We start from the raw sequence: 11,630 nt of genomic DNA on the forward strand, positions 1-11,630 counted from the left end.
TGATATAGTGCTGAGCTTTTGTTCCCTGCAAGCTTTCCCTACAGCTTTGGAGGATGAGAGAGAAAATGGCAGCCTCCCAATCTCCACCCCTGAGGAGCTAAGAACTTGGGGCCCCGCTCCTCAGTGCACCCCCAGAGAAAAGCAGTCATTCCCGTCTCCCCGGTCTCCAGCCACACTCCGTACTCACCCGGCCTGTGACCGAGCGTTTCTGTCTCTGGCTCACGACCCCGTGTGGAGTCTCCAAACCCAGCAGATTCCTGCGGGAAGGAAGGTACTGTGCTATTTGCTAGGAATATACACATGAAAAGACCTGATCCCTGCCCACCATTTAACCAGGAGGTGTCTGGATGGCAGATCGTTCAACCTTCTCTTTCTTGAGTTGTCTGCTCTGCCATTATCTTCCACTCAATTTTGCTTCATCTTGTGATTCATTGATAGAAAGTGAAGTGAAGTCAATTAAAATCCCCTCAACACAGTGCAATTATACATTAAGGATTGTAATATAAAAAGCATCACATAAAATGAGAAGGATCGTCCAAGGCTAAGTTTATTCAATCTCTCCTCTAATTGTATCAGGACTTTGCCAAATGATGTTCTTCAACATCTGAAAGAGAAATGCCTAAAAGAGCTTCCAGGATTACTTTTTAACAAAACCCTAAAAGGAATTACATTTGTATGCACCTGTGAATTCATTAAGGGCTCCCCCATATCACTAAACAACAGTGCTTGTGCAGAAATGTTGAAAAGCTGAGGAAATACATCAGTGGCCACTTCAATAGGAATTTCCCTTCTTTTCCTCTTGTTGATCTGTGGAATTGGGTGTGTTTGGTGTTGGAAACATGCTAATCCAGTGCAGTTTACCTTGCCAAGGGTCTTGCAAAGGAGAAGCAGCAGGAGAAAAGACTATACTAAGACACTCTCAAGTCTCCTCGCTATCAGCTCAAGGAATAAAATCTCATTTCAGAACCAAGACTGCAGATCTTCTGGGAGAGGGACTAACACACATGGCAGCTATGAAAATGTGGAAAGTGCTGCTCCCAAACCTAAAGAAGAAACTGATAAAGAACTATATGAGAACACTCAGCAGACCAGTTTCGAGGAGCATATCTATGGAAATGAGATGCCATTCCAATATTATAACTTCCAGAAGCCTAGTACTTCTGAAGTCTCTCAAGATGAAAACATATACATTCTTCCAGATTCATAATAACTTTTGAAAATATCGGGTTTAGTTATCAGAGGATAAATACTCACTGGGACTTTTATTTTACTGATGTCATTGTTAATCATGTTCTTTGGATGAAACTCAATGATCTTTCATCTGTCTCCACCCTTCTGAACCTTCTGTCTGTGTATCACTGCAGTTTAAATCCTCTTCACTTACCTTTCCCTAGATTAATTCTACACTATGTTATATTGAATCTTCCTTCTGAATGTTACCTGTTACCCTTCTTCTCTTATTTCTATCTCCACCATCTTTTTCTGGCTCAAGATTGTGTCAGTCTTCTAACTTGTCTTTCTGGCTCCAGTTTCTATACATTCAGTCAGTTCCCATGATGCTGCCAAATTTACCTTCAGAAAATATTCCCGATGCCACACCACTCCTTTGCTTGAGAACTATTAATGCCTCCTCTTTGCAAAAGACATACTACTTAAAATTCTAACTCCAGAATTTAGGATTTCCCACACTTTTTTCCAGTTAACTTTTCCAGTGACTTCTACTAATTTCTCACTCCTCTGCTTTCATCAGAATCATCTGAAAACCTGCCAGACTCATCCCTCCTCCTTGGCTTTGCTTGTCTGCCCCATCTCAAGCCTGCCCCAGATGGCAACTTCTTCCACAAGTCTTCTGAATTATTCCAAACCTACCTTTACCTTTTCCTTTTCTGATCATCTGTAGATCTGAAACCCGGAACAGCAGGGCTGTGTGTGTGAACTGGGGGCGACTGGCAGTTTTAGAAGCACAAAGGGTGCAGATGTGCCCCTGTGCCCCATCCTGGAGGTGAGGACTGGGAGCACCGCTAAGGGGCACACAACCCAGGACCCTGCAGTTTATAGCAGCACAGACAGAAATGGAGATAGTGTGGCCTGGAGAGCTCACTGAAGAACAGACTGTGATCTGTCTGCTCTGAGGCAGAGTGTTGGAAATGATCTCTTCTGCTCTGACTCTTGGAAGAGACGTGGAAAGCCACAAGGGAAAACTGCCAGGGAAATAAAGCCCCCCAAAATCGGTTATCACAGAGACCATCCCCCCCCCACACACAGAGGGCATGGCAACTCTGCCCAAACAGGATTGCCTGAGTAACAGTGTGGCAAGCCCCTCCCCCAGAAGACAGGCTGTGAGAACAAGAGACCGGCAACCTTAAGGTCCCTATAAAACAGGTGCGTCTTGCTTGGGTTGTGGTCAGTAACTTGGACTCAGTACATTCCCTCAACAACCCCTCAATAGAATCACTAGGAGGAGGAATGCCCAAAATAAGAAAGACTCAGACTGTGACTTCTGCCACAGAATTACAAATGGATACAGATATAACCAAGATGTTGGAAATGGAATGCAAGGTAGAAGTTATGAAGTCAATAGCTAGAAAGGAGAAATCAATTAATGGCAACACAACGTCTCTAAGGGCAGAAATGAAAGATAAAATGGCAGAATTTAAGAATGCTATCAGTGAGATCCAATCTAATCTAGATAATCTAACAGCTAGGGTAAGCGAGGCAGAAGAATGAATCAGTGATCTAGAAGACCAACTAATAGCAGCATCCTTTCTCTATAAAAACTTTCCACCATGTATTGATAAAAGCAACATACCTCAATGTGATAAAAGCCATATATGAAAAGCCCACAGTGAATATCATCCTCAATGTGGAAAAACTGAGAACTTTTCCCCTAAGGTCAGGAACACAACAGGAATGTCTTACTCTCATCACTGTTGTTCCACATAGTACTAAAACACTCAGCAATCAGAAAAAGAAAAAGGTGCAAAATCAGCAAAGAAGAAGTCAAACATTCACTGTTCTCAGACCACATGATATTCTATGTAGAAAACCCAAGAGACTACACCAAAAGATTGCTAGAACTCATACAAAAATTCAGCAAAGTTGCAGGATATAAAATCAAAGCAGAGAAGTCAGTTGTATTTCTGTACACTAACAATGAGGCAGAAGAAAGAGAAATCAAGGAATCCATTCCATTTACAATTGCACCAAAAACCATAAGATACTTAGGAATAAACCAAGCTAAAGTGGTGAAGTATCTGTACCCTGAAAATTATAGAACATTTATAAAAGAAATTGATGAAAACACAAAGGAATGGAAAAATATTTCACGTTCATGGATTGGAAGAATAAATATTGTGAAAATTTCTATGCTACCCAGAGCAACTTATACTGGACTGCAGTGCTTATCAAAATACCATCCACATTATTCACAGAGGTGAAACAAAAAATCCTCAAATTTGTATGGAACCACAAAAGACCCATAGTAGCCAGAGGAATGGTGTAAATGAAAACCGAACATGAAAGCAACAGGATTATGTACTTAAAGCTATAGTACAAGGCTGTAATCATCATGACATTATGGTAATAGCATAAAAACAGACACATTTATCAATGGAACAGAATAGAGAACCCAAAAATGGACACTCAATGCTATGGTCAACTAACTTTCAACAAAGCGGGAAGAATATCTAATGGAATAAGGACAATCTCTTCCACAAATGGTGTTGCGAAAATTGAACAGCTACATGTGGAAGAATGAATCTGGACTGTTTTCTTGCACCATAAACAAAAATAATCTGAAAATGGATGAAGGATCTAAATGTGAGACAGGAATACGTCAAATCCTAAGCAGAACACAGGCAGCAACTTCTTTTTTTTTCTTTATAACTTCAATAAGCCAACATCATTAATTTCAGATGTACAGTTCAGTAATTCATCAGTTGCATATAACACACAGTGCTTATCACATCATGTGCTCTACTTAATGCACATCACAGTTACCCTATCCCCCAACACACTCAGTTTGTTTACTAAAGTCTCTCATGATTTGCCCCGCTTTTTTTTCTTAAGATTTCATTATGTGTCAGAGAGAGAGAGTGAGAGCACAAGCAGGGTGAGCAGGCAGAAGGAGAAGCAGGCTCCCAGCTGAGCAAAGACCCTGATGCAGGACTCGATCCCAGGACCCTGGTATCATGACCTGAGCCAAAGGCAGATGCTTAACTGACAGAGCCACCCAGGTATCCCTATCTCCCTTTCTGATGATTTCCCATTCAGTTTTCCCTCCCTTCCCCTATGAGACTCTGTGCTATTTCTTATATTCCACATATGAGTAAAATAATACGATACTTGTCTTTCTCGGACTGACTTATTTCACTCAGCATATTACCCTTCAGTTCCACCCCCATTGATGAATAAGGTAAGATTCTATACCTTTTGATGGCTGAGGAAATTTCCATCATATATATATATATATATATATGTACACACACACACACACACACACACACACACACACACACACCACATTTTATTTTGTTTTACTTTATTTTATTTTTATTTTTTATTATGTTAAGTTAGCTACCTGTAAGTACATCATTAGTTTTTTAAGTAATATGTAATGATTCATTAGTTTCATATAAAACTAAAAAAAAAAGTTGTTCATCACAACACATGTCCTCCTTAATACCCATCAACCAGTTACCACATCCCCCAACACCACTCCCTTCTGTAACCCTCAGTTTGTTTCCTGAAGTCAAGAGTCTCTCATGGTTTGTCTCCCTCTCTGATTTCTTCCCATTCAGTTTTCCCATCCATCCCCAATGATCCTCTGTGCTATTCCTTATATTCCACATATGAGTGAATCCATATCATAATTGTCTTTCTCTGATTGACTTCTTTCACTTACTGTAATACCCTCCAGTTCAATCCATGTCAGTGCAAATGGTGGGTATTCATCTTTTCTGATGGCTGAGTAATATCCCATTGTATATATGAACCATAACTTCTTTCTCCATTCTTCTGTTGAAGGGCATCTCATCTCCTTCCACAGTTCGGCTATTGTGGACATTGCTGCTATGAATATTGGGTTGCAGGTGCCCTTTCCTTTCACAAAAACTGTTTCTTTGGGGTAAATACACAGTAGTGCAAATGCTAGGTTGTAGGGTGGTTCTATTTTTAACATCTTGAGAAACCTCCATACTGTTTTCCAGAGTGGCTGTACTAGCTTGTATTCCCACCATCAGTGTAAGAGGGTTCCCCTTTCTCCAAATCCTCACCAACCCTGGTTGTTTCCTGTCTTGTTAATTTTAGCCATTCTAACTGGTGGAAGGTGGTATCTCATTGTGGTTTTGATTTGTATTTCCCTGATGGCTAGTGATGGTGAACATTTTTTCATATGTCCGTTAGCCATTTAAATGTCTTCTCTGGGGAAGTGTTTGTTCATGACTTCTGCACATTTCTTGACTGGATTATTTGTTCTTTGGACATTGAGTTTGAGAAGTTCCTTATATATCACAGGTACCAGCCCTTTATCTATAACGTCATTTGCAAATATTTCTCCCATTCCGTGGGTTATCTCTTAGTTTTGTTGACTGTTTCCTTTGCTGTGCAGAAACATTTTATCTTGATGAAGTCCCAAAAGTTCATTTTTGCTTTTTTTCCCTGTGGCCGATGTCAAAGTTGTTACTGCCTATGTTCTCCTCTAGGATTTTGATGGATTCCTGGCTCACATTTAGGACTTTCATCCATTTTGAGTTTATTTTTGTGTATGGTTTAAGAGAATGATCCAGTCTGATTCTTCTGCGGGTGGCTGTCCAATTTTCCCAACACCATTTATTGAAGAGACTGTCTTTTTCCATTGGATGTTCTTTCTTGCTTTGTTGAGGATTAGTTGACCATAGAGGTGAGGGTCCATTTCTGTATTCTCTATTCTTATTCTTTTCCATTGGCCTACGTGTCTGTTTGTGTGTCAATACCATGCTGTCCTGGTGATCACAGTTTGTAATATAGCTTGAAGCCAGGGAATGTGATGCCCCCAGCTTTGTTTTTCTTTTTCAATATTCCCTTGGCAGTTCAGGGTCTTTTCTGATTCCATACAAATTTTAGGATTGTTCTAGCTTCTTGAAAAATGGCAATGGTATTTTAATAGGGATGGCATTGAGAAGTGTAGATTGCTCTGGGCAGCACAGACATTTTCGCAATGTTTATTCTTCCAATCCCTGAGCATGGAATGTTTTTCTATCACTTTGTGTCTTCCTCAATTTCTTTCATAAGTTCTATAGTTTCTAGAGTACAGAACCTTTACCTCTTTGGTTAGGTTTCTTCCTAGTATCTTATGGTTTTTGGTGCCATTGTAAATGGAATTGATTCCTTAATTTCTCTTTCTTCAGTCACATTGTTAGTTTATAGAAATGCAACTGACCTATGCATTGATTTTGTATCCTGCCACGTTGCTGAATTGATATATGAGTTTTAGCAATATTGGGGTGGTCTTTTGGGTTTTCCACATAAAGTATCATGTCACCTGCAAAGAGAGAAATTTTGACTTCTTCTTTGACAATTTGAATGCCTTTTATTTCTTTTTGTTCTCTGACTGCTAAGGCTAGGACTTCTCGTACTATGTTGAACACCAGTGGTGAGAGTGGGTATCTCTGTTGTGTTCCTGACCTTAAGGTAAAAGCTCTCAGTTTTTCCCCATTGAGAATGATATTCGTCATGGGCTTTTCATAGATGGCTCTTATGATATTGAGGTATGTTCCCTCTATCCCTATACTTGGAAGAGTTTTAATCAGGAAAGGGTGCTGTATTTTGTCAAGTGCTTTTTTTGCATCAGTTGAGAGGATCATATGGTTCTTGTTTCTTCTTTTGTTAATGTAATCTATTACGTTGATTGGTTTGCAAATGTTGAACCACACTTGCATCCCAGGAATAAATCCCACATGGTCGTGGTCAATAATCCTTTCAATGTACTGTTGGATCCTATTGACTGGGATCTTGTTGAGTATTTTGGCATCCATATTCATCAGGGATATTGGTCTGTAATTTTCCTTTTTGATGGGGTCTTTTGGACTCATGAAATGAGTTTAGAGGTTTTCCTTCGGTTTCTACTTTTTGAAACAGCTTCAGTAGTTTAGGTATTATTTCTTCTTTAAATGTTTGGTAGAATTGTACTGGGAAGCCATCTGGCCCTTGACTTGTTCTTTGGGAAGTTTTTGATTACTGCTTCAATTTCCTTGCTGGTTATGGGTCTGTTCAGATTGCCTGCCTCTTCCGATTTCAGTCTTGGTAGGTTATAAGTTTCCAGGAATGCATCCTTTTCTTCCTGATTGCCTAATTTTTTGGCATATAGCTGCTGGTAATAAGTTCTAACAACTGTCTCTATTTCCTTGGTATTAGTCATGACCTCTCCACTTTCATTCATAATTTTATTAATTTGTGTCCTTTCTCTGTTCTTTTGGGTAAGTCTGGCCAGAGGTTTATTGATCTTATTAGTTCTTTCAAAGAACCAATTTCTAGTTTTACTAGTTCTACTGTTTTTCTAGTCTCTATTTCATTGATTTCTGCTCTAATCTTTATTATTTCTCTTCTGCTTGGTTTAGGCTTTATTTGCTGTTCTTTCTTCAGGTCCTTTAGGTGTAAGTTTAACTTGTGCATTTGGCATTTTTCTGATTTTTTGAGAGATACTTGGATGACTTTGTACTTCCCTCTTAGGATCGCCTTTGCTGTTTCCCAGAGGTTTTGGACCAATTTCTTTTCATTTCCATTGGTTTCAATGAATTGTTTAAGTTTTTCTTTAATTTCCTGGTTGACCCATTCATTCTTTAGCAGGATGCTCTCAAACTCCAAGTGTTTGATTTCCTTCCAAATTTCTTCTTGTCATTGAGTTCCTGTTTCAAAGCATTGTGGTCTTAAAATATGCAGGGAATAATCTCGATCTTTTGCTATCTTTCGAGACCTGACTTGTGTCCCAGTATGTGATCTATTCTGGAGAAAGTTCCATGTGCACTCGAGAAGAATGAGTATTCTGTTTTCTTAGGATAGAATGTTCTGTATATAACTACAAAGTCCATCAGGTCCAATTTGTCATTCAAAGCTCTTGTCTCTTTGTTGATCTTCTGATTAGATGATCTGTCTATTGCTGTGAGTGAAGTGTTGAAGTCTCCTACTATTAATGTCTTATTATCTATAGGTTTCTTTATTTTGGTTATTAGTTGGTTTATGTAATTGGTTGCTCCCATGTTGGGGTCATAGATATTTACCATTGTTAGATCTTCTTGTTGGGTAGACCCTTTCAGTATGATATAGTGTCCTTCTACTTTTACTAGTCTTTGGTTTAATATCTAATTTGTCTGATACGAGGATTGTTATCCCAGCTTTCTTTTGAAGTCCATTGGCATTGAAAATTGTTCTCCATCAAACTCACTTTCAATCTGGAGGGGCTTTTAGGTTCAAAATGAGTCTCTTGTTGACATAATATAGATGGGTGCTGCTTTTTTATTTAATCTGAAACCCTGTGTCTTTTCATGGGAGCATTCAGCCCATTTTCATTTGGAGTAACTATTGAAAGACATGAACTTAGTGCCTTTGTATTGCCTGTAAAGATCCTGTTTCTGTAGCTTGTCTCCATTACTTTCTGTTTTATATTATTCTTGGGGTCTCTCTTTGCATACAGAATCTCCCTTAATATTTCTTGCAGGGCTGGCTTGGTGGTCACGACTTCTTTCAGTTTCTGCCTTTCCTGGAAGCTTTATATCTCTCCATCCTTTCTGAATGACAGCCTTACTAGACAAAGTATTCTTGGATGCATGTTCTTCTCATTTAATATCCTGAATATGTCTTGCCAGCCCTTTCTGACTTGCCAGGTTTCTGTGGATAGGTCTCAGGTTATTCTGATGTTCCTCCCTCCATACATAAGGAACCTCCTTTCCCTACTCTCAGGATAGTTTATTTGGCTGCAAGATTTGCAAGCTTCACTATTATATGTCAGGGTGTTGGTGTATTTTTATTGATTTGAGAGGGATCCTCTCTAACTCTTGGACATGAATGCTTGTTTCCTTCCCCAAATTAGGGAAGTTCTCAGCTATGATTTGCCCAAATATACCTTCTAGCCTCCTCTCTCCCTCCACCCCCTCAGGGATCCCAATAATTCTGACATTAGAACTTTTCATGGAATCAATCTCTCCAAGCCTTTCTTCACGGGCTATTGGCTGTCTATTTCTGTTTTCCTCAACTTCTTTCCTTTACATCAGCTTATCTTCTAGATCACTTTTTCGCTCTTCTGCCTTATTGACCCTAGCTGTTAGATTATCCAGTTTAGATTGGATCTCATTCATAGCATTTTTAAGTTCAGCCTGATTAGATCTCATTTCTGCCCTTGGAGATTCTATATTGTCACTTATGCTTTTTAAAGCCTAGCTATTAATTTTATGATTTCTATCCTGAATTCTATCTCTGACACCATATTTACATTCATATCAATTAACTCTGTGGCAGAGAACACTGCCTCTGCTTCTTTTTTGTTTGAGTTTCTTCCTCTTGTCATTCTGTCCAGAGAACGATGTGTGGGTGAATGAACAGAGTCCAAAATATCAACCATGACCCAAACAAGATGGGCCCTAGCAAAATCTTGAGTGGTTGGAAACTACCACAGAAAAACAAAGCCAAAATGAAACACAAGAATAATTTTTTTTAAAAAAGGGGGGAGGGAAGAGGGACTATAATCTGGCTATTTGGACAAAGTGGGGTCTTCCACTTGTTCCTGAGTGAATTTTGGTCCCTGTCTTAGAAGACACTACATCCCAAAATTGCAAAGAAAGTAAAACACACACACACATATATATATAAAGATAAAATTGAAAAGAATGAAAAAAGGACTAAAATCAAGCATATATCTATAAAAAAGTATAGATGTGAAAAAATACAAGTTAAAAAGTGACTATGAAACATAAGTTGGTATAATAGGCAGCTAGTTGAAATGAGAAAAGGGTAAAAGGATAAAAAGCATAAGAAAAAGGAAAAAAGAAAAGAAGAATTTTATCTGAAAAATAAATGAGTCTTGAGGGTACACCTGGAGCTCAATACACAATTTTCCCCTGGCATTGGAATTTTACAGTCTTGTGGGATCCATAGGTTTGTTTTCCATCTGTTCTTCCAGACTGTCTTCTCGAGGAGGGGCCTGCTGCAGTGTTTCTCCAGTATCCCTGCCTGGGGGGAGTTGTCCCACCCCCTTTCAGGGGGATGGGCTCCGTGCAAACTGGTCCCCCCATGTAGCTTTTGTTCCCTAGAGGCTTTGCGTGCCTCTTCAGAGGATCAGAGCAAAAATGGCTGTGCCCAAGCTTCTGGCCCAGAGCAGAAAGATGCCCTTCTTTAATAAACCCTCCAGGACAGTCTTCTCTTCTGTATGTGCCAAAAACTGCAGCCTCCCAAAGTGCACTCCCACTGCAACTCTCTCAGAGGTAGTCCCAGGGGCCTGGGAGTGCCACTGCCCTTTGTGACTCTAGAACTGTAAGGGGTCATAGGCTTGCAGTCTTACCTGAAGCTCCTGGATCATGTCTGGGTGCCGCCCTAATGTCCTTTCTGGGCCGCTACTGCCCTGAGAGCTTTTGCCCAGTCACAGGCGCAGGTTTCAGTCTTTTTCATGCTGCTCAGGACAAGAGCAATTACCAACTGGCCCTGACCTTGGTTTATGGTGACCTAAGCTGAGAGTCACTTCCTGGGCTCTCTGACCATAACCCATTTCCTGGCTCCACTGATTGGGCACTGTACTGGTTCAGGCATCCCCATTCAATCTGTGACTCCTCAAATGTGGAGACCACAATGCCCTACCTAGAATTCAGCCTTTTCATTCCCAGATCCCCTTTCAGAGAGGGATGTCTCTCACTAGAGCAGATTTCTAAGGTTTCCAATTTTGTGCTCTAGTGTTCTATCACTTTCCAGGAGCCAGTTTATGAAGGCTCCCTCCCACTTCTGTTTATCTTTCCATATCTCCTCACAGACTCACGACTCTGCATGTCCTACCTTGCAAAAAGCAGTCACTTTTCTGCTTGTAGAGATCTAGATATGTATTCTTAAATCTCAGGCTGATTTTGTGGGTGTGCAAAATGGTTTTATAGATATCCAGTTAAATTCAGGGGACCAGTTGAAACAGGGTCCCCTACTCCTCTGTCATCTTGCCTCCCTATACAACAACTTCTTTATCCATTCATCTTTTGATGGACATCTGGGCTTTTTCCATAGTTTGGCTATTGTGGACACTGCTGCTATAGACACTGAGGTGCAGGTGCCCCTTCTTTTCACTACCTCGGTACCTTTGGGGTAAATACCCAGTAATGCAATTGCTAGGCCATAAAGCAGCTCTATTTTTAATGTCTTGAGGAACCGCCATACTGTTTTCCAGAGTGGCTGTACCAGCTTGCATTCCCACCAGCAGTGTAAGAGGGCCGCCTTCTCTGCATCCTTGCCAACATTTGTTGTTTCCTGACTTACTAATTTTAGCCATTCTTACTGGTGTGAGGTGATATCTCATTGTGATTTTGATTTGTATTTCCCTAATGTCAAATGATGTTGAGCGTTTTTTCGTGTGTCTTTTAGCCATCTGAATGTCTTCTTTGGAAAAATGTTCTGCCCATTTCCTA

At 40.1% G+C, this 11,630-nt stretch overlaps 1 pseudogene; it reads left to right on the plus strand.

The window, feature by feature from the left end:
• The first annotated feature begins 347 nt into the window (after positions 1–347).
• Positions 348–1,207, plus strand: LOC114226461 (protein GAPT-like; annotated as a pseudogene).
• Positions 1,208–11,630: the final 10,423 nt, after the last annotated feature.

Source organism: Eumetopias jubatus, unplaced genomic scaffold (genome assembly GCF_037043125.1).
Source record: "Eumetopias jubatus isolate StellerSeaLion01/CBP00866 unplaced genomic scaffold, mEumJub1_p1.0 scaffold_11, whole genome shotgun sequence".
NCBI classification, from domain to species: domain Eukaryota; kingdom Metazoa; phylum Chordata; class Mammalia; order Carnivora; family Otariidae; genus Eumetopias; species Eumetopias jubatus.